The 20,617-nt window shown below is 46.5% G+C and overlaps 1 protein-coding gene across 12 annotated transcripts in view; it reads left to right on the forward strand.

Annotated features, from left to right (window-relative positions):
- TMEM266 (transmembrane protein 266) overlaps positions 1-20,617 on the forward strand; it is an 818,009-nt gene that overhangs the window by 11,359 nt on the left and 786,033 nt on the right. For 8 of the 12 annotated variants that reach the window (XM_069624431.1, XM_069624430.1, XM_069624437.1 and 5 more), the window contains exon 3: positions 1,733-1,929. The exons of the other annotated variants lie outside the window; for them this stretch is intronic. The gene's annotated coding sequence lies outside the window, so the exon portion shown is untranslated. The remainder of the gene's footprint in view (positions 1-1,732; positions 1,930-20,617) is intronic. 12 annotated transcript variants of the gene reach the window in all.

The raw sequence follows: 20,617 nt of genomic DNA on the forward strand, positions 1-20,617 counted from the left end.
TCATCTACGTTTAGTTTGTTCAACACTTTGGGGAAATCGCTACATGATTTAATATATACAAATGTAAGTTTCAGGGACTCTGGATTACTGCATGTTCTAGTTATACTTATGTCATATTCTCTATATAGGTTGATGAGGTTCCCGGAGGGATTGTATTGCCCCTTCAATGCGGTTTGCTTGACCTCAGCAGTTAGTTGAAGATATTTTGCCTGTAAACTTTATTGAATGCTTGCTAGGGATAGTGATCCCTGTCATTCATTTTATCTAATGATGGGACCAGTTCATTCTCGTTAGATGATGTTGAGCTATTTTCTTGCTTGTCTGGATTTTTCAGCAGCCTTCTGTATCAGGACTGGCACGGTAGCAGGAATTTTCTGACCTGGGCGTGAACGGAGTGCTGTGAATTGCTTGCTATTTGAACGTGGGAGGTCACTTTATTCCCTTAACCCCTTAAGTACCAAGGGCGAGGTATCTTGTCCCTGGGATTACCTCCCTGTTCCCAAGGACGAGATACCTTGTCCTTGGCACCTAAGGGGTTAATGAAACAGAAAAAGTTAGAAGACATTGAATGGCGAAATACCAAAATAACCAAAAAAAGCCCTTGGCACTGGTGGGGCGGGGGGGACCCCATGGCAGTTAAAAGGTGGTCTTCACATCTTTTATGCGGCGCCGCCACCCCCCCCCCACTTGAGTAAAATAATTTCTGCCCCCCGCCACAAATTCTTATATTTTCTATTAAAAATCACCATAATCCTTTAAGCCCCCCACCAACTGACATCCTTTGGGGCCCCCCAGTTTGAAGGCCTCTGCCATACGACGCCCTAGCTGTTCGGCATACAGATGCCCCCTTTTCGTGGTTGGGCGACTCCTTCCCAGTTCCACACAATGACTGTTATACGGATCAGGCTGATTGCTTTCAAACCGTTGCCAAGTAAGGGATAAATGCTCCTACTGGCTGCCCCTCTCTGGCTTTAATGCTGTTGCTGCTCCAATGACCCCACAATGTTCCACACAAATAGTCCATGCCTTCCTCAGATAGGTGCACCCGACCCTCTACGTAATAGGTTATCTACATGTATCCAGCCGTGGTGCATGTGTGAGAAACCATACCTCTGCAAAGTTTACCCATGGCTTGGTTTACTTTTTTGCAGGATTTTTCCACTGCTATGAGTGCTGCACTAGTTCAGCTGTAGTGCATAATTTATTACACATGAGCGGTGCTTATGGGAGGGGGGGGACTTGTGACCCTTCTGGAGGATAGTGCCTGGCTCATATTAGCAAAGGCCTTTTGCTAAGGTGTAATATTTACTTTTTGTTCCCCCAGTAAAGATCACTTTGGTCATGGGTTCTGTCACTGCATACCCTCCTATTTCCTGTACATGTTGCTGTCTGCAAGGTGGGGCTCTCTATGGTTGATATTTACATTTAAGAAACTGAAACACACACAAAATGACTGCAGCATTTTAGGTACAAGAGCTCTGCACTTAAGACCGTATTGCCTCTCCAGAACACCCCTCTAAATTTGCGAACAGATGCTTCTAGTTAAAGCCACAATGGGTGGAAGTCTTGGAGGAAGTTAACCAAGCACCAAGAGAAGCTTCGCTCATAAATCAGGACACATCAGGCAGGAACATCCCTAGCAAGCCCACTATAAATTAATGGTTTTAGGTACAGACCTGGTTCACAAATACTTGGCACATACTAAATTTACATATTTTATTTCTTCTTTTAGACAATAACTCAAATCATCACGGGACTCTTTGATTCAGACACTTCTCTGTGCATTTGAAAGGATGGGGAATTTGAGCCTTTGCAATTCCTGGTGAAGTTAATTGGAAATTACTGATAGAGGGTATCGATGAAAGTAGAAGAGCAATAAGAGCAATACGTGAAGAAAAGGATTTCAAGGAGTCGTGCTTTTCTAGTTAGGTAAGCAATGTGTGTGTTTTTTTTTTTTTTTTTTAAATCTATTTGATGTTTGGGGGAGGAGGGTACATCTGACGTCCCTATGTGGAGTCGTTCCCCTTTTTCGCACATACAGATGAATGCTACACAATGCCCACCTCATTTGCAGCATCTCTTTCTTCTAGAGTAACTATAGATGGTCTACTGAGTCTACTGATTTCTCTTATGTTATTGGCAAAGCGCTATGGGTTGGACGCCCTCGGGGACTGTAGTCGAGGTTGGAGTATGTGTGCAACTAGGACAGAGAATGGATTGCTATTGGAGAATCGCACTCTACCTCCTTAAAGTTAGGTATACAGTCTTAGAATGAAGTAAAACAATATCATCAGGGTGTTCATATGTAGGTGAATTTATTTCCATGAAGTCATCCGACGCATGTTTCGACCTTAGCTGTCTTCAAGGCCTTGAAATTGAACACTTGGTATGGTAACCAGGTTTGGAAGTTGATTGTGAAAATATCTTGAAACTATTTTCTGATAGTACTTGATGATTAAAGGGTTGAGTCCCGAGAGACCTGTCAATGGCTAGCGCGTTGTGCTAAAAATCATTAGTGGTGCTCGGACATCCTGGATTAAATCGAAATTCCTAAACTATCTTTTTCGATTTGTGTTTTTTTTTTTTTTTTTTACACCTTAGATGCAATCCTGAAAATGTAGTCCACGGGTTGGGGAACTAATCTAGGATGTCCAGGGTAGAGCGTGATTCGCAAATACCAATCCGTTTTCTGTCCTTTTCATTCAAGGTCTTTATGCGTAGACCTTGTGTAATTGGTGATGCAGCTCGCCACTATTTATAAATTATAGTGGTCATGGCGCACTCTCAACGGTATGTACCCATACACGTTGTTTTGTGTGCAGCTACACTGAGTTGTGGGTAGCTGCATGGGGAGGGAGGGAAAGCACCAAGGAGAGCAAGAATAAGCAAAACTCCAAGGGGGCGGATAGGGTCACGCTTAAGGGGAGTCACCCCAGTGTACAGCTCAGGCAAAATGTTTGTTGTATTGGTAGTCACATTATGGTTTCAACTTGCCTTTTTCATACCCGCAGCCAAGAAACAATATTAAGACACAGGAAACATTTGATGAAATAACGAAAAGCTATAATTGAGGCATTAAAAAGAAAGGTAGAGGAGAAAAAGCAGCTACTGGTGGAATCTGGAAAAAGAAGATGCAGTAAAAACAAAAGAATTATATTGTAAAAGCTGATGAGTGAAAACTGACTATTCCAAAATGTATTAATGGCTGTTCACAAAAGCTGGAAAACCTTTTTGGCAGGGATGGCTAGTGTTCTTCATTCCTTCCTCAGAACCTGCCTATTACTTCACCTGGACAATTGATAGTCAAGCATTAAATCAGCAGATGTCTGTGTAATGTTGCAGTTCCCAGAGATGTAGCTGTGCACAACTGCAAAATATTGGACTATAAAGTAACCCGTCAATTGTCTGCTACAAATGTTTTTTCGGACAGATCTAATTTGACAAGCTCAACTCTATCACCACGTCTTCTTAAGTGTGTTCTTGTTACAGTATGACGGTCATGCCTGTTTGGACCATGAAGTGACACCTACATGTTTCCACACACCTGTGCAATCTTTCAGATTATGGTTTTTAAAAAAAGCAATGGATTTGGAACATCCCCACAAACGAGTTTGGTTGCTACGTCAGCCACTGCTACTAATCTACAATGTAATTGTACCTCACATGCTGCTCTGTGAAACTGAAGATGCAAGGGATCTTGTGTGTAGAACTATTATAGTTGATCTGGTGAATTTGTAGGTTGGTGCCAACTTGTAAATGGTACATGTTTTTGTGCTATTGGATTTCTGTTGGGGGTCAGCTAATGTTTTCTTGGGTGTGGTGAATGGTCGAAAAAATTGCTAGCTGCTCATAGTGATATTGGGTGAAGTGATCGACAGTCTTGTCATGCAGGTAGACCTTCTGTTTAGGTCACTGAAAGTGTTTATTTTAGTGCAGTGATTTGTAATTGTGGGAGTTTATTGGGTGTGATGCCATGTTAGCTAGAGGTGAGATATGAAATGAGGGAGTTTAGAGGTTGGGTCGTGACGGGTGGATTTGTAGTTTTGTATACTAAATCAGCAAACCTTGGTTAATGACATTTGAGTGCTCTATCAAAGATGGCAAGTAACGGCTGCAAATTCCATGTTTTCCAGTACACTATCCATAAGTCTAACCCTATAGTAATGCCACCCATTTTACACACAAGGAATCAAAACCCTTTTCCTAAATAGTTTGAAAGCAACATCCTCCTGAAGTTGTCTGCAATAATCGTTCACAATTTCAAACCCATCCTAAAGTTGTCACAGGGTCATCCTGGAGTAATCCCCCACCTATCCTGGAGTTGTCATGGGGTCATCCTGGAGTAATCCGCACCATCCTGAAGTTGTCATGGGAGTCATCCTGGAGTAATACAAGATCATCACTGGAAGTATCAGAACTCCTCTTGGAGTAGTTTCTGTGATAACTCTAGAGTCCTCTCATTTGAATATTTCAGCCTATACACACACTTGGATGGTTTCGGATGATCTCCCTGAACTAGCCATGGATGACTCTAGGAAGGAGTCACCTGATGACTCAAGAATGATTCCGGGAAGATCTTCCTTTTTGACTTGGGTGGACTGTCCTACAGGGAACTCTGCTCCCTGGGCCTCTTCTGTGTAGTATTTCCCAATTTTACCATAGGAAAAGGGTTGGTCTTGCTGAAAATATGTAATATGGGGCCACTTTGAAATTAAATGTATTTCCAGGGCCTCTTTTGGTTCCCAGTTTATCCCTGATGGTACAGATGTCTCCTGTCATCTTGACCACTAGCAATTGATCCGGGCAACCACTTGCCATGCCATTTCAGATGAGGAAATACCATATGCAAATGAGGCTTGGCCCCACCCTAAAAGGGCAGTGCAGCCTGGGCTGGTCGGATGCATCTCTTCTGCCCAAGACCTCAGGTAAGCACAGACGTGTTGGTGTCATCAGTGAGCTGTTGCTTGGGTCTCTAGGCAGGGCAGGCTCTGTGAAGGGTCACAGGTACAGTGCTTCTTCCTTCTCTTCTCTTTTATTTGCCCTTTCTTTGTTGTTTTCAAGTTTACTTTACCCCAGTTACCTTTGTTATTTTTGACTTGCATGTGGCAAATGACAGCTCCATGGTCTGGCAAAACTATTGGCATGGGCGTGTGGGCAGTTGGAGATGGCAGCTGTGGAGGAACGTTGGCTAGTTACCCACTCTGAATACCCGCAGGCATGCTGCGCCCCAGGGGCATTTCCACCCTTACCCCATTCAAGGCACAACCCCGGGGGTTGGCGTGGTAGGGTTTTTATTGCTCTACCTGCCAAGTCTAAGAGGCACCGCTGTGCATGCTCAAGTCACGTGTGTTTATGTACTCCTTGCGTTGCTGGCGCCCTTGTTATTTCATTCTCCTGGATCACCCACCATCCGTGTATCTCATGGGTGATCGATCAGTTGTACTAAAGTCCATCCTCTGTTCCAATGCACTCTTCTGATTTAATATGGAGTGTGGCCACTATCATAATGAATATGGTAACCATAGGTGCCATTGAGTGTGGTTACCATAGATGTTATGGATCATGGTCGCCATTTAAGATATGGAGTATGGTTTCCATGTGTACCGTTCATAAGGCATGATACTGATATGTAAGGTGCAGAACACGGAGATGCGCATGTTTGTCCATGTGTGTACTAGAATAGTACATTGCGATGTGTGTTTAAGTGTGCGCGCAGGTCCATTACATGCCTGGCTATCTGGGGATTTGTGTGACAGGGTGGTTTGTTCATGTGTGTATCCCTCTCCGTAGGGTCGTATCGATAGTTCACCCCAGTCTGCCCTCGAGGCCTAGCATTCCACCGCAACACGGTGCTGCAGTGGCCTGTCCTCTGACCTCTGACTGGTGGCGCTTCATCAAGTGATGCCGCCCGCAGCCAGTAATTGGGCGCTAGGGATGTGCTGGAGAGGGCTGTGCGGAGGCTGGTTGCCTTGGCTACAGCGGAGCAACGACGGCCTGAGCGGGAGGCTCTAAACCGAGAGCTGGAGGGGCCCGGACAGGTATGTTCAACCCCGGGGAATGTATCGGGACTGTGACTGAAGAAGTGGGCTGTTGGGAGCGGCGGGGGATGTACGAGCGGTCCACCGTGCCCCTCCCCCGCCCCGCTGGACCAAAGCCGTGAGTCCCAGGCAGTGAGTGGGATGCTGCACACAGCACTGTTGGGAGAGCCGATGAATACTGTGGGTGCATCACTGCGCGTGCAGTCCTTGTCGCCTGCTCCCTGTGATTTCCTCCCCCAAGGTGCAACTCGCACCTGTTCTCGCCAAATCTCTGTTTTCATGTCATCACACACAACGCACAGAGCTCAGCCCGTCGCCACCTTTCCCTGCTGTCTTCTTACTATGTCACCGTTTCGATCTTTTACCAGTTCCCTCCCCCCAATTCCTCCTCTGGCTGTTACTTGTCCCCCCTGCCCCTCATTTTCTCTCTGCCACCTGCTCCCTCTGACCATCTTCTCCTCTCACGCTCACTGTCACATGGTTCATCTGTTCCTCATATTTCTTTCTCTCCCTTCCATTATACTCTGGTCCTGTCCATCCCCTTCTAGTCACATGCTCACTCTTTCTGCTCCCATTTCGCGCTACCCTGCCCCACCTGTCCCTCTTTTGCCATACACTGTTACCTGCACTCCCCTATGTCGCTCAGTCACCTGCGTCCTTCCCCGCACTCCCTCCCGCCACTCAGTCGCCTGCACCTTCTGCGCCCCTCTCTCTCACTGTCACCTCCCTGTTTTGTCCCGTATTATTTCCCCATCTCACCTGCTCCCTTGTTCCTCACTGTCATCTGCTCCATCTGTCACTCCCCCCCGTGCTCACATCACTCCCTCTGCCGCCATATCAATATAACGTGCTCCATCTACCCCTTTCTCTCTATCTCTGTCATACGTTCCCACTCTCTCTCTCTCACTCTCTCGCTCGCTAGCAACTGCTTCCTTGATCCGTATTCCTTCCTACCCTGCCACCAGATCCTTCCCTGCAACTGCCCCTATTTTCTCCATGAGGGAAAGAAACGAGTCGTCACGTGCGCAAGAGGACACTCTGTCCATATTCCACCTCTATCGTTTTCTGCCCTCTCTACCATACCTGCCAACATTCTGTGACCCAATAATGAGCTTAACGATGATATCGTAAGAAAATGCAACACATGGCCCTTTCAGCAGCGGCTGGTGAATTTTGTAACTGGAAGGGGCCTAAATGTATGTGCCTAATATGCGAGAGTGACCAAGCGCAGCAAGGGAGCTCGAAACAAACAAGGAGGTGTTCGGGGATGGGGGGGGGGGGTTCTCCCTCGTGAACATTTTTTAAATAATGGGTTAAGTTTGGTGAATTTTACAGTACTTTTTCTGAAGAATGGAATAAAACGCCACACAGTTTACAATAAATTTTTTATGGTAGAACATAAAAAAAATAGATGCAAGTTACCAACAGCGCACAGAATCATGTTCCAATACAATTTCAGTATGCCTTTGTCCACAATATATGCTATGTTATGTGCTCTTGTATCGTGCACCGCTGCCTCTTGCGTGGTCTCCTGGTGCTCTGGCGGATCTACAATGGAAGGAGGGTGGGGGGGTTGTTAGTGGGATTGGGAGAGAGGAGAGCAAGAAATCTTTGATGTGCTGTTGGCAGCTCACTTCGGAAAGCCGGCCACTGAGCGTCGCTGGGTTTTGGTTGATAGTCGTCATGTGATGTTTGGGTATGAGGGTGCGTGGGCGCTTTTTGGGTGCTTTTGTTTGGTTTCTTGTTGGGCTTGTGTGCGATTTGTGGTGTGGTAGAGCTAGGGTTATGTTTAGATTAGAGTTTGAGGGTGATTGGCTTTTAAGAAATAGTTTGCTGGGTATCGTGTGATTATTGTTGGGTATCCTCGTGAGGCTGCAAGCTTGCTCTCCTCACAGAGGACTCCTTGGGAGGAGGTATCCTCTCCAGGAGTTTTTAAACATCAAATTCTTCTTTTTTTCTTAATTGTTACACTATGTGTGTGTCGTAAATCTATTTATTAACTTCCCCTGTATAATTGAGTATGTTGTTGATTTTTGCTAAAGGTCAATCCGAATAAAACTTTTCAAATGAATGAATGATAAGGCATAGTGAGATTAAATGTTTGATCAGGATCTCACTCTTTGGTTAAGTTGTAAAGCTGGGGATAGATCCCAATCTGCAATTTTGGCACTTCGCTACATATCTGTCCAGCTCTATGTTGTGCTGATAAATGTTAATTTTTCACTTTCTAGGGCTAAAATAGCATTTAAGTACAGAAATCACAAAAATAACCAACCTGATACTGTATATCGTTCTAGAAACATTTTGAGCAAAAGCAGTATGATTTTAGCTTTTGTTGCTCTATCAGTAAATGATGGTCAGCAGGCAGGCCAGACATCTATAAATTGAGACATGGGAAGGTTGGGAGTTGGGCCTGGGAATGTGGGGGTTTATGTCTGGAACAGGTAGGAAAGACCCTGCTTGAGGAGCCCTTCCTACTACTGCCACAAGCCTGTGGTGGCACCCTGTCTATAGTAGTACCTAACATCATCATCATTCTTTGCAAGCACCACCTCTCCTTGTTTCTGAAAGTCATTGTACCCCCATCTAAAAGCAATGAGTAATGCTGTCCATCACACCAGCCTTACACTTGAAAATTCAAATGCCACCACATAGTGTCCAAGATTCTTTTTCCTTTCTTATAAACAGTTTGATTTTTGGAAAAGGCATACATGTTTACTTACTGTAATTAAATTGGAAAATAACCTTTGTGCAGGGCCTCCCTGGCATGCTCTCTCGTGCCCCCGAAGAGGGAGATCTGGGCACAAGCTCCAATAGGGAGGAAAAAAGTTGCAACATGAGTCTTATTATACCTTTAGTGCTCTAAAATAAAGATACATAAAGTTCTTAGTTTGTGTTCTGTAAGTCGCACTTTATTTAGCGCATTTCATTTTGCATTCCTGTATATTTTAGTTTTCCACATAATAAAGTTTGGCCTATAAGTAGCAGAAGGCAATATGATGCGAGCTTGAAAGCCAGGACTGGATCATTATTTCATACCTCACATGAGACAACTAGACGTCTTTCAGTGACTGTGTCATACTGGCGTGCATCTTGTTGTGCGGGATGTGAATCAAATGTACAAACCTGCAAACAAGGTGAACACGTTTTGTTGGCAACTAAGCCATGCGCCATGCAATGATCATGGACCCACCTCAGTAAGTTATGACTTGACATAGAAATAGGCTGTCTACGGCAGGAAGTAACAAAGGAGATGCCAAATGGGCTGCGTAAAAGAAGCAAAAAGACTGGGCTGCCTGTGGAGCACAGTCAGGATGTCATTGCCTTAAAAAAATGTTTTAAGAACTTGAACAGTGACTCCCTGACATGGAAAAAAATAGAAATCCTTAATTAGAAAATCAAAGATAGAACCCAGTGATTTACAGTTTGAAAAACACCTGTGCACACATCAGTATCCCTGAAAACATGTGGATTGTACTAGTGCCAGCAGGTTCCTAGTGATAGTTTCGAATGCCATAGTTTCGAAAGGCAAAGTATCGAACAAAAATGCGTCGAAAAAATGCATTTAAAAAAAAAATATTTAATGTGGGATGGGCCATCCCACCCCCGTTTTTTTTTTTACCCCTTAACACCAATTTTAGTTAAAAAAAAAAGACCATACCTACAAAAAAATGCATTTTTTCTCGAAACTTTGTCATTTGAAATTATGTTTTTGAAACGATGACTGGATACCGTGACAGCACAGGGGCTTGAAGGCTGGTTGCCCCAATCCCTTGAGCCCTAGATAATGTGTTATTGGTGGTGTTGGAGGCCTTTGGGTCCACATAACCTGACGTCTATAGCTGAGTTGTCATATATTTCTGATACTTCAGCATAAGTAGCAGCAGTGCAGGACTCTGCAGAGACTAGGCCGGTGTGCTTCTCTCTCGAGGGACACTCTGGACCTTGCAGCCACTTGGTGTTTGATTTATTCAGATTTCTTTTTCATTTTCGCAACACAGTTTTAAAAATACCTTTTGACTTCATTGCCTAGCCATGTGGGTTAATTTTGAAAAACATTGTTGGCACCACTGTAGCGTTCGAAAATACAGTACACAACCAATCGAACAGCAAACCATGGAAAGATGTTCAAGCGTTTTAAATGTATAGTTCTGAAAGTAAGTTAACAGCGAATTCTATGAACTTCTCAGAAGATGATCACACACAGGTGGTAGGGAACGCTTGCCACTGTTTTGTAGCAGCAGCCTGGGCTGTACAAATGTATACCTGCAGTGCAACAATGCACGACATGTAGACTTACACTGATACCCTTCTCAGTCTGGAAGGCAGATGCTGCGTGATGGCGGTACGCTCTGCCGCTAGTGGTTCACATTAGGTCTGTAACAACATGAGTGCAGGACAGTCGTGTTGCTGTCAGGCCAGGGATGGATCTGAGGTTATTAATCAAAGTAATGACGTACTCATCCACCCACCTCCCCATGAAACCGACTAATTAATGTGTTGCATGCTTTGTCCTGGGCAGCCTGCCTTAGAGTCATATAAATTACCTGCCAATTAAAAAGCAGTAGGATCTGTCACCCAAATCTATAGGCGGCAGGACTGCTTAAAAAGCAGAAGCCTACTGCCTAAATCGGTATGGTTGGCAAGTATGCTCTACTCTCTAACAATGCGTTCCAGTCTCTATCTATCTTCCTCTGTCACTCCCAGACCCCAATATCTCAACTGTGACCCCCTTTCCTCTGACCCTATTTCTCTCTATATTGTCTCTTTTCCTTGTCGCTTTTTGACCATTTTACTTTGAGTACGGCTTCCTGGGGCACTTCTATACTTTCTCAAATTGTTACCCGCCCCCACTGCCCACATCTGCCTCATGCTCTCCTCTGGCCTAGTTCACAAATTGCTGACAGAGTAGTAGGGCTTTAGAGCCCCAATCATGTCAAGTGTAATAGTACTACGGGTTGGTTAACTGCCCATGATTCTGCTGAACACTTCAGCCATCTTTAAATGTAACACGTGTGTTGAATTAGAAATTGAACCTCGGATGATATTTAAGCAAACAATCCTGCCCACTTATACCCTAAGGTAAGCACCTGGAAAATAAAGGTAAGCATTCATCTGGAAATGCATCTTAAGATAAAGCCCAGAAAAAGGGGTCTTTTGTTATTGGGGTGGTCCTTTTTGTCTTAATTGTTGTATTGGTCCTCTGTTTTAAGACCGCCTCTAGGATGAAAGTTGTTTATTTCACGTACAATCTGCAGTTATGTCCTTAATATGTCTTTTGTGGTTCACAAAAAAGAACGTGATTACAATAAAAGCAAAAACGGGGAGACAAATGAAAGGTTGGTAATGCAGGTTCTACACTTAGCAGGCATGCCTCTGATGAGGAGGACCTGCCATTTAGAGAAAGGTTACAAACGCCCTCAGAGTTCAACCTTCATCTTTCCTAGGTCATACATTGAGTACTACAAATTTGGGTGAAAATGTTAATAACTAGTAACACATGTTTCTAATTTACCTGAACTTAATTCCAGTACGGAACAAAGAACAGACACAGGGTTTTAAGTGGGCTGAGCCTAGCTGCAGTCTCCAAAAGCTTCTCAGCCGGGGCTCCCTCTGTCCCACTCAAGCACGAGCCCAGACTGGTTGTAATAACTATATAGTGATTAATGCTGCTGTGATGGGACAAGGTGCGCCAAGTACAGAGGTAATCTGCACTAAATGTTCCTATACTTTGAATAAAATGTCACTAAAATATGGCCACCAGCACCCCCATGGGAAATTCAGAAGTTGACTCCCCAGATGGGAATCCTGCAGGGAAGCTTTCTACTGTTAGCTAGATCCTGACTGCCCAAAGGTGAAGATTTTCAAATGTATGTATGCATATGGGATACATTACTCACCGTAATCGTATATCTAATGCTTGTATCTGCTTAGATTCACATGCTGTGCATAGGCTGACATCTAGTGGAAGCTGGAAGCTGCAGAGTATTACTGTTTGTTTTTCGAAACTCGAAAATGGGCGTCGACACAGGGCGTGCCAGTAATACTATCCCTAGTGTGAAGTCCCCTGTACCCATGATCCCTCACGTGTGTAGGACCCTCAGATTGTATTTTTTCTGACATGAGGTAGCATGAGGAGTAGCCTGAGTACAGATTATCCAAGCAGATAGATAGATAAGACTAGAAGCATCCATGCGCCGTCTCTCAGGGGGGAGGAAGGGCGGGCGCATGTGATTCTAAGCAGATACAAGCATCAGAAATACGATTATGGTGAGTAATGTATCCCTTCTGAGGCTTGTGGAATCTGCTTAGATCACATGCTGTGCATAGATTAGCGAGCAGTGTTAGAAGAAGGAGGTGGGATGTGAGAAGGGTCATGAGCAAACGGGTGTCTTAGAACCGCTTGTCCCACTTGAGTATCTGTCTTGGAATGAGTGTCAATGCAGTAGTGATGAGTAAAAGTGTGAAAAGAGCTCCAAGTAGCTGCTTTGCAAATGGTGTCAAGGGGTACATTTGCAATGAAAGCCAGAGTGGCCCCCGTGTCTCTTGTAGAGTGGGCTCTTGGCGTAAAAGGCAGAGGTCTTTCAGAAAGGGAGTAACATAGCTGGATACAATTGACTATCCACTTTGAGATGGAACCTTTTAGAGACGCGATCTCCCTCTCTGCCTGTAGCTACGGAGACAAATAGTTGGTCTGTTTTCCTTAGCGGCCTGGTCTTGTCTACATAGTAGAGGACCGCTATTCGCACGTCTAGAGTGTGTAGTTTCACCTCAGCAGAGCTTTTGGGTTCTTGGAAGAAGGCCGGAAGCTCAATGGACTGGTTAACGTGGAATTTTGAAATGAACTTAGGTGAGAACCTAGGGTGTGTTCGTCGAACCAGTTTATCCATATGAACAGTAAAGAAAGGATCCTGCATTGACAGACCCTGAATTTCACTGACCCTTCTTATGGATGTAATGGCTACTAAGAAGGCAGTTTATAGGTCAGGTGTTTGAGACTGGCTTTATGCATGGGTTCAAAGGGTGGGCCAATGAGTTTAGCAAGTACCACATTAAGGTCCCATCCTGGTGGTGGGTTAGAAATTGGAGGGTGGAGTCTCTTTACCCCTTCCATGAAGGCTTTAACCACTGGTACTTTCCACCATGAAACCTTGTTATGGGAGGTGGTATAGGCTGACAGCGCCGCCAGGTGTACCTTGAGTGAGTTAAATACCAACCCTGCATCAAGCAGGTGGAGCATGTAGGTGACAATATTGGAAGGAGTGCAATCAACCGGGTTGATTTGCTTATTCTGGCACCAGATTACAAATCTCTTCCATTTATCAAAATAACAGTGCCTCGTGTTTGGTTTCCTAGATTCCTTGAGGATGTCCATGCACCTCTGTGGTAAGTTGAAATGCCCAAACTCCATGGTGCCAAGTTCATTGAGCTGGGTTGAGGATGCACTGTCTGACCTTGGTGCTGGGATAGTAAGTTGTGCCAGCACGGGAATCTGATGGGTTTGCACACTGCTAGTCTGCGTAGGTGTGGGAACCACGGTTGCCTCGCCCTCATGGGAGCAACTAGGATGAGCGTCATCGATTCCCTGTGCATCTTGTTGACCACCTTCCTTATGAGAGGGGTTGGTGGAAAAGCATAGGCAAACATCCCCGATCAGTTCATCCACAGGGCGTTCCCCTTGGAGTCTGGCTGAGGGAACCTGGATGCGAATCCTGGGCATTGCCTGTTTTCGCTTGTGGTAAATAGGTCTATAGTGGGGAAACCCCACTGTGAGAAGATGTCTTCCACGACTTCTCTGTGTAGACACCATTCGTGCTCTTCTGTGAGGGGATCTCTGCTTAAAGTGTCTGCTATTGAATTGAGATCCCCTGGAACATGTGGCGATGACAGGTAAATGTTCCGTCTGAGTGCCCATGTCCAAATTTTCTGGGCAAGTTTGGACAGATTTGGCGAACGAGTCCCTCCCTGTTTGTTTATGTAAAACATTGCTGTCGTACTGTCTGTTAAGATCTGCACTGACAGGTTCAACAGGTGGATTCGAACGCTCGAAGGGCTCTGAAGACTGCCAGGAGTTCTAGCAGATTGATATGATTCTTGGCCACTGTGTGAGACCAGAGACCCTGAGCTGTGTGGTGGAGGAGGTATGCTCCCCACCCTGACAGGGACGCATCTGTAGCGACTACAGCTTGTACCTCCGGATCGTAAAAGAGTTTCCCCTTTGACAGGTTCTTTCTTGTCCACCAGTGAAGACTTTGTACAAGTGTTGGCGAAATGGCGAAATGACCACTAGATCGTCCCACTGACCACTTGCCTGAGACCACTGTTTCGCCAACATGGGTCGCATTCGCAGGCGCGCGTGGGGGACCAGGTAAATACATGATATACAGTTCTTTTGCTGCGGGATTTTTCATTTTTTTTTTTTTTGGGGGGGCCTAGGGGGTTTAAAAAATAAATAAATGTGGGTGAAAGGGAATAATTTAAAAAAATAAAATAAAGGGGGGGGTTTGTGGGGGTAACCCCCCAAAAAAAAAAGATGAGGTTTTTTCGATAAAAAATGCTGATGAAAAGTCCCGTGATGAAAAATCCCACGGCAAAATAACGTAGAACCTAATCCATGACGCCATCATGCCTAGCAAACGCATCGCTTTGCGCACCCTTATCTGGTGACCGGGCTGATATAGAGGAATTTGCAGTAGTAGATTCCGAATTCTTTCCTCTGATGGAAAGGCTAACCCCTCTTGAGTGTTTAGTACAGCTCCTAGGAACTGCTTGGAGGTGCTTGGCACCAGGCTCGATTTTTTTTTTTTTTTTTTTTTTTTTTTTTTTTTTTTTTTTTTTTTCTCGTTGATAGAGAAACCCAATTCGAAGAGGTCGATTGTTCTTTGGATGTTTGATCTGCAAATTACTGGGGTTTCCCCCATGATGAGCCAGTCGTCCAGGTAAGGGTACACTGGGATTGCCTCCCTGCGTAAGTGTGCCGCTGCCACTGCCAGTACCTTGGTGAATACCCTTGGAGCCGAGGCTATACCGAAAGGCTGCACCTTGAACAACTGGTAGTGCTGACTGTCCACCTTGAAGCGCAAGAATCTTCTGTGCGTTGGGAACATGGAAATATGAAAATGGGCATCTTTCGTGTCCAATGTTGACATGTAATCCCCCCCCCCCCCCTTTTTAGGAGGGGATTACTTGGAGAGTAGTCATGCCAAATTTTTGGGGCTTGACATACTTGTTTGCAGGGTGTAAGTCTAATACTGGGCACATTGTCAAATCGTTTTTTTTGGCACAAGGAAGTGAAGTTGAATAGATACCCTTGTTTACCTGGTTTCCTGGGACGAGTTCTATCGCGTCCTTTGCGAGAGGATTAATGATTTCCTCGAGGAGGATCTTCTAGTGGTCCAGTGAATGTATCTTTTGTCGTGGAGGGTGGTTGCGGGGGCGCTCTAGCAGTTCGATGTAGTATCCTGCGGACACTGTGGACAGCACCCATCTGTCCAATGTGATCCCTTCCCATGCTTGGATGAAGTTGTAAATGCGCCCCCCTACTGGGGATGCGTGGGAAGGGACCCTGAGCGGAACGTCACTGCTTTGCGGGAGGAGTACCGCCTCTGCCGGGGCTACCTCTACCACAGCCCCTCTTGTTACCTCTGCCGTAACTTTGGGTAGTCTGCTGGTTGCCACCCCATGATGTACCCTGTACCTGTGTATAATTGGTGCCCCTCTGGGAATTTTGTCCACGTGAGCGATGAAAATTACTATTCCTTCTTTGATTAGTGGGCTTATTCATCAATTGTCCCAGGGAATTTAGAGTATCATACTCGTCTTTGGCAGTTTTTAGTGCGTCCTCTACCTCTTTGACAAACAAGACATTCGGTTCCACCGGCATGTCAATAAGGGTTGCTTGGGTCTCGGGTTTAAGCCCTGACTGTCTTAGCCAAGCGTGCCTATTTATGACAGTGCTCTCTGCTATGAGCCGGCCTGCATTATCTGCGGCATCAAAGGTTGTCTTCTGAATGCAACCGGACACGGCTCTACCCTCCGACGTGATCTGGGCCAACTGACCCTTTAGTGGTTCTGGTGCGGAGTCAATGAGAGCAGCTACCTGCTCCCACTAGTGGCAATTATAGCTTGCCAGAAGAGTGGTGGTGTTGGTGATCCTTGCCTGGTAAGCAGAAGTGAAGGCTACTTTCCTTCCTAACACGTAGATTATTTTTCTCTCCTTGTCTGGGGGAGCCTCAGATGATGATAGAAGTGCCCCCGCTCTTTTTCTGGTGTTAGTGATTACCAAGCAGTCGGGCTTCAGTTGACCCCTTATGTAAAGAGGGTCTGACTGTGCGACCCTGAACATCTTCTCAATTCTGGGGTTCACAGCTTTAGTGAGATTAGGAGTGAGAAGGGAAGGATCAATTCTACGTTGGATTGATTTGAGAATAGGAATGGCTTGAGCAATGGGTCTTTTGTCCCCCAATAGCTCCTCTGCAAAGTCCCTCTCTTCCTGCGCCCCCTGAGTATCTATGTGGAAGTGCTCTGCAGCTTTAGCCAAGACCTGATTTAGAAGGGGCTGGTTATCTATAGGTGAGTCAGTAACCTGTTGTTCCTTGCTAACCGGGGTGTCCATATTGTAGACTTGCGCATAGTCTTCCTCCTTTTCATCCAGATTTTCGGAAACGGTTGCCAGGTTGGATTTGCCGGCAGTCACCGGTGTCCGCAAACATTGCATTAAATACATATTAAAAAACACAACATTGTACTTGTCAAACTTATCAAACAATCTCTGGGGAGATGAGGGGTGATAAGGATGGTATGGGATATGGCCGCAAGAAGCCAATACATGGGTGTTTTTCATCCCCGAATTCAGCAAACAGTCCGGATGTTCGGGTACGGTCCTGTGATATTCGCAAACACTTCAGATGTTCGGGGACATGTATGCCTATTTCTGCATTACAAGGTTGGGGAAAAACAGTTTTTGGATCGCTTATAACTTTGGCGCCACTCAATGAAACTGTATAAAATGTTTGAATTATATTCTGGACCTGATTCCGAATGGTTTTAGAAAGTGCCAAGCTGTTTTGTCAAAAGGGAACAAAATTAGAGGGGGGGGGTCCCATGTGATGCCAGTTGATGAATCTACACAAACGTTTCCAAAAATATTTTAGATCTAGATATAAATGTTTTTGTAAAGTTGTTGGTATTTTGTCAAGAGGGGGCTAAATTAGAGGGAGTTCTATACATTTTTTGATGCCTTACTACTTTGTTGCTGTTTGACAAATGTAGACACATTTATTCAGAAGGGTTATAGACCCAACCTTGAATGTTTGTGTAAAGTCTGAGTGGATTTTTTCAAGTGTGGGTTAAGTTATATGACTATTGTATGTACATACATTGTGACACTTTTGTAAAAATAAAACCTCAGCGGATTTCCAGCAAACTCGTGTAAGGAGCATTGTCAAGGACCTTAACCCTTTAAGTGCCAAGGGCGAGGTATCTCGTCCTTGACAGTGCACACGCAGTGCCAAGGACTTTTCGGCACCTTGTTTTGAGCGATCGCTCAAAACTGTAATCCAACTCCTGGCAGGGATCGCTCAAAACTGTAATCCAACCCCTGGCCTATGTGAGGGGGAGGTCCCCCCTCACTGCCAGGGGGCTGGATTACCTTCAGTTTCACGTCGGCTTGCGTAATGCACGTCGGCGTGAAACTGAAAGTAAAAAGAGAGAAGCTAAGAGACCTTCTTTGTCCGCCTCGATCTCCGGCTGTATTTCAAGCCGGAGATCGAGGCGGGTATCGTTGGAAAGGGGAGATTCTCCCCTTTACAACGATGCCACCGGATCAATACAGATCCGTTTGTGACGCAGGGGGAGGGGGGGCTGCTTACTACGTAAGCAGCCCCCTCCCCCCGTGGCCCCAAGGCATGGGGCCACAGCGGCAGAGACCCCTGGGAGCAGATGATCACTGCCCCAGGGGTGAAAAGGGGGGGGGGAAAAATCGAGGGAAGGGGGAGGCCCACTAGACCACCAGGGATTTGGCAAAAAGTGGTGTCCTTGGACACGCTCGATCCGTGACCAGCAACCCACTAGACCACCATGGATCCTTTTGTGAGGTGGGGGGAGGGGGCTGCTTCAAGTAAGCAGCCCCCTCCCCCCTCCCGGTCCCCAAAGCATGGGGGCACATGCATGTGAACCCTAGGGCAGATGGCTGACCATCTGCCCAGGGGAATGGTAAAAGAAAAAGTGAAATGATGGGAAAAGGGGGTGGGGGTGGGGGGCCACCATGGATTTTTTACTGAATGAAAGGGGGGGATGCCCCCCCCCCAACCGAAGTAGAAAGGGGACACACCTTGTAACCCTCCCCAGGGGCAGATATCTGCTCTTAGGAAGGGGCATCTGACCACAGGGAGGGATGCATGAGGTAGGGCCCCCCCTATCTGCCCCCAGGGAGGGTTGCATGAGGTGGGGCCCTCCATTTCGGGGGGCGGTTGAGAGCCACCCCTCGTTGCAGTACATCATTCGCTGCCAATTTAGGGTGCCCCTCAGCCCCCCCCTAAAAAGCAGCCTATGAATTTGATAATTTTTTTTGTTTACCCAACTTTGCCTGGTGCAGATGGCCACATTAGTGTGGCAATCTGCCCCCAGGGTGCCCAAACCCTACTGCCCCATCTTTTGTGGTGGCCCTCTCCCCCCCCCCACCCCAAATGGCTGGGGGGGGACACCTCATGCTGCCCTTCCTGAGCCTCCTAGGAAGGGCTGCATGATGTGCCCCCCCTCCGTTCGGTGTGGGTGAAGAGAGGGCCACCACAAATGGTGGCACAGGCCCCCAATAGATGGGGCAGTAGGGTTTGGGCACCCCGGGGCCAGATTGGCACACCAATGTGCCCCTCTGCACCAGGGCAAGGTTCGTAAACAAAGAAAAAATTGAAAATGGTGGAACGCTTTTTAGGAGGGGGCTGTGGGGCACCCCAAAGGGGCTGGGAAGTTTCTAATGGGATGGGGCATTGACCCCCCTGTCCCCCCCCACCGCAATGGAGTGGGTGCCATGTCATGCAGCCCTCCCTGGGACCAGATATCTGCTCCTAGGAACGGTCGCCTGAGCCCAGAGAGGAGTGCAGGACAGCCCCCCCCCCCCCATTATCTGCCCCTGGGGAGGGCTACATGAGATGGGCTGCCCCTCCAATTTGGCCATGTGTGGGTTCCCACGGGTGTCCTCTTTTGGAAAATGCATGGGGTCCCCTGTTTTCCTTGCTGGCTTCGACGCCCTAGGCCCAAATCTGTAGGTTGCCCACATGAACAAAATGGGCAGCGGCGAAAGGATTGGGGTGACCAGTGGGTTACCCTTTTCCTTTTGTGCCCCCGGTAGGTGCACCCACACATGTGAGGTACCGTTTTCATCGGGACACCTGTGGGAATGCGAGAAGGTAGGCCTTGTGTTGATGGCGGTGTGTTTCGGTGAGTGGCCAAAGCGAAATGTCTGAGAATTGTCTGCATTTCCAGCCAATTGTAGAGACATTTCCCTGTGTCCACTCACCAAAACACGTCGCCACCAACAGATGCCATACCTTCTCGCGTTCCCACAGGTGTCCCGACGAAAAAGGTACCTCACATGTGTGGGTGCACCTACCGGGGGCGCAAAAGGAAAAGGGTAACCCGCTGGTAACCCCAAGCCTTTCGCCACAGCACAATTTGTTCATGTGGGCAACCTACAGATTTGGGCCTAGGGTGTCCAAGCCAGCAAGGAAAGCGGGGAACCCCATGCATTTCCAAAAAGAGGGCACCCGTGGAAATGCGCAGAGGTCTAACTTGGGCGAAGCGGCCCAGAATTTATTATCCAGAACCCCAGACAAAGTGAACATTGTGATTTTTTTTCCCCACCAAATATCAAAAACATATGGGGGCTAGCGGTCCAGAGCCCTCGTTATCCGCCCTCGCTTCACTTGGGCCAATAACTTGGCCTGCCGGGCCGTTATCCCCTGTTCCAGTCCCTGGAACGGGGTATGAAAGCCACATTTTTCCCATTAGAATAGCACAAAATGCTAATAGAAATGTTGGGAAATTGAGTCTTTGTACTTTAATGAGAAATGGAAAGTAGATGGAGTCTATATGATTTTTTTTGTTCTATTTTTTTAACTAAAGGAACCTTTCTCAGAGAGCATTGCGGTGGTTGGATTTGTTGTGGCGGCACATGGAGGTGGTCCCGTAGGAGTACTGTCCAGGTAGTCCACGACTGAGTCAGTGCATTTCACTTTGGTAGCTTTAGCCTTTGGTACATTCCCAACAGTGCTAAAGAACTGCCACACCCATGACTTTCTCTAGGTGCTAGAGGTAGGCACTTGCTCTACCTCATCTTCTTGGTCCTCTTCAGTGTCTTTAGAAGTACTGTGCTTTTTTTGTTGTGCAGGTCCTCCCAGCTGGAGCTGGTGGTGGTGGTGGTGGTGGTGGTGGTGGTGGCTCTTGGGGAGGAGGGACGGCAATAGCTGATGCCATTTTTAAGATAAATAGCAGTTTTGCTCATATTCTTCCAAGTATGTGCTTTGTACTAGATTGTAAATGGATAAGGAGAACCAATAGGTCTATGAGCTGTGTAAGGGTAC

This window comes from Ambystoma mexicanum, chromosome 11 (assembly GCF_040938575.1).
Source record: "Ambystoma mexicanum isolate Mex_15411 chromosome 11, UKY_AmexF1_1, whole genome shotgun sequence".
In the NCBI taxonomy this organism is placed as follows: domain Eukaryota; kingdom Metazoa; phylum Chordata; class Amphibia; order Caudata; family Ambystomatidae; genus Ambystoma; species Ambystoma mexicanum.